This window comes from Phoenix dactylifera, unplaced genomic scaffold, assembly GCF_009389715.1.
Source record: "Phoenix dactylifera cultivar Barhee BC4 unplaced genomic scaffold, palm_55x_up_171113_PBpolish2nd_filt_p 000314F, whole genome shotgun sequence".
Lineage (NCBI taxonomy): Eukaryota > Viridiplantae > Streptophyta > Magnoliopsida > Arecales > Arecaceae > Phoenix > Phoenix dactylifera.
In genome coordinates this window covers 57,906-61,069 of record NW_024067784.1, presented here as the reverse complement: position 1 = coordinate 61,069, position 3,164 = coordinate 57,906, and positions in this window count along the sequence as shown.

The window sequence follows — 3,164 nt, the reverse complement described above, 5'->3', positions numbered from 1 at the left end:
TTTATCAAAATAATTAAGGACCCACTGTGTCTGGCTGAAGACAATAAACTTAGCGCTTGTTGGGAGGTAACCCAATTCTCTTAGATTCTCTTTAACATTGAGGACAATGTTAGGTTTAGGTTTGGGGGTATTTTTAAGTATTTTTAATCATTTTTTTTTCTTGCATTCATTTTCACTTTATAATACCAGGTTTATCAAAATAAATAAAAAATAAAAAAAATATATATCTTTTAAATAAAAAATGTGTTCATTTTCATTTCTTATAAAATAATAATAATAATAATAAATTTAAAAAAAAAATTTGTTTTTTAAAAAAACCTCATTTCTATACATTAATGCGAGAATGCTAAACACACAAGGTATATAAATCTAAAAAGCCCAATGACTAGTCGGAAGTAATACAAATTTAAGTTCGTTTCATTAAGTCTCTCTTAGGGAGTTGTAAGCTAATTAATACTTCGAAATTTCACTACACACTGGCCGACCCTTCTAAGGTCTAGGCTCGACATTATGTTGATAGTATAGTAGTAACCTTGGACCCTGATGAATCATACTTATCTAATCCAATTAAAAAAAAAAAAATCAATAAAAATGGATTTAGTCAGGAACATCGAAAAGGGCTACCTATTGTCAAAGGTCAAGTGGGCTTGTGATGAGGACTCCGAGCATAAGTCCGTAGGGGAGTCTTGATGCCCGACACCTTATGCCAACTGGTGTGAGAGTTGTCGATTGCTCGTTACACGGAGAAATCACCACAAGAGTAATGATTTTGAATCAGTGAGTAGGTTCCTTCGACCAATCCTTGGAAACTACTGGTATTAGCAATATTTTGGAGATCCGAACTCTTAGCTTGGGTATGGTCCAGATTTCACCGAGCACTCCAGTATAAATAAGTCTTACAACTCCCTAACGGAAACTTAATGACTTCAACTTGAATTGCATCTTGACTTAGGATTTGGGCTGACTTAGTAAATAAAACCATGTGTGCTTTGAAATTCTTATCATTTATGCATCTTAAATTTGATTTTAAAAAAAAAAGAAGAAGAGAGTTTTCGAAATTCTTAGCTAGTATGCATTTGGAATTTGATTTTCACCTCATAGATCAATTGATTTAAAAAAAAAAAAGAAATTAGTAATAACAATTATGATAAATGATTTATTGAAGTTTGTGGGTATCTTCACTGAAAATCCTCACGAGACTACAACTCGTCCACTAGGGTAACCTAGGGGTTTAAAGCCTTGTTACATATGGTAAATGTAACCGCGATGCCTGCGAAAGTGAGTTAAAATTCTTCTTTTCTAGTTTTATTTTGCTCGAGGACTAGCAAAACATAGGTTTGGGGGTGTGATAAGTGCTGAATAATTTATAATTTAGTTATCTTTTCATAGTACTTATCAATGTTCTTAAACTAATAAATACATACTCTACCATAAAATTGAATAAACATTGAAACAAATTTAAAATATGGTAAGAGGTAAATAATTCTTTTCTTAAAACAGACTTTGAACTTGTCTCTCTCCTGGTTGTAATCTTTCATGAAAACATATAAGGAGGAGATTGTGTTGACCCGGTTTAGTAACCTGATGGAGTTGTAATCAAGCTAAGGCTATGATTAAATAGGTTTTGGTCCTGATTCGATCGAAAGTTATAATTAATTATGTATGGGGCAAAGGTTTGATGAACCCTTTTATTAGGTCACGGTCCGGTTTTTAGTCTTGTCTGGTCGAGTTCGATCTAAAGCAGCTTAGCAAGAATTAAATTTAAATAACATTGGGCTCGAGAACAATTTCAAGCAAATCAACGATCATGACCCACCTCAAATCCAAAGCCAATTCCCAACCAATTCCTTACCTGCCTTCATATAAAATTTATAATTTTAAAACAAAAATAATAATAATTGAATATCCATGATTCACTATTCATATGAACAGTGTCCCGTGAAAACACTGTTCATATGAACAGTGTTACAAAAAAAATATATAACAAAACTAATCCTACTGTTCATCTTCTTCCTCCCCGTAAGCATCCCGACCGTCCACGGCTCCTCCCGTCGAGCCCGCCAGCCAGATCCACAACCCGATCCTCCCTCAGCCGCGTGCCAAACCCAAGAGGGAAATCAGCCGGGCGTCTTCCGCATCCAACTGTGGCATTGTCTTCATCCCGGATGTTCCGCCAGCGACCACGCCTCCGCTGCAATCAACGAGCCGCTCCAACCGCCAGCGACCACTCCTCCGATCAACCCGTTCCAGCCTGAGAGATCTTCCACAAAATCTTCCACGCGGTGCAGCCTCTCTTCCCAGTTCCTCCGCCTCTTCATCCGCAGCTGAGATCCCGCTCTTCCGCATCAGTCCTTTCCAGCGGCAGCCAACATCTCCGGATTTATCTCCTTCCTCCCGCTATCTATCCTTCCCGTGATCCCGCCTCACAGAGCGCCCCCGTGCCCACCGCGTCCAGCTCCTCTGCCATCAGCCCGCCCCAGCCGGCTCCAATCACAGCGCTGAAATAGGGAGACTCTTCAAATCCTCCCCCACCAAAGCAACCCGATCCTCCATCCTCGCTTCAAAACAACGGGACCTCGTATCAGCCGCATGCCAGATCCACCTACGCGGCATCGTCTTCATCTCCGGCCCTTCTTCCGCCCGTGACGCAACCCATTCCACCTCCCAGCAGCCGAGACCCCGCGACCCGATCAGCTCCTTCCAGCCAGCCGAGCGTCTTCCGCATCCAAGAGTCCGGATTCCCAGCTCCAAGCCGTGATCTGCTCCTTCCAGCTCGCGTCCCTCCTTCCTGCGACCCAGCATCTCGTTCTTCATCATCACCGTCCGCGTCTCCTCCGGATCCCCAAATCCCGGATGACCCCGCCTCCGCTGCTCTTCTCCCTTCCGCATTCACTAGCATCTGCAATCAAGCCCGAGATCCACCCATTGACGCCCTTCATCATCTTCGTCCGCGATCTGCCCCCCCAGCATCACGCCCTCCTCCTCTCTCGGGATCCATTGCTGGTCTTCAGCGGTCTATAAGAGGAGGACGGTGGGGAAGAAAGGGGGAGCTCGGTGGAGAAGAAAGAAACGGGGAGACCCCTGTTTCGGTGAAGAAAAGAAGACACCAGCCGAAAGAAAAGAGAGAAAAAGAAATAAAAAAAAAGAGAAAAAGGGGAGGAAAG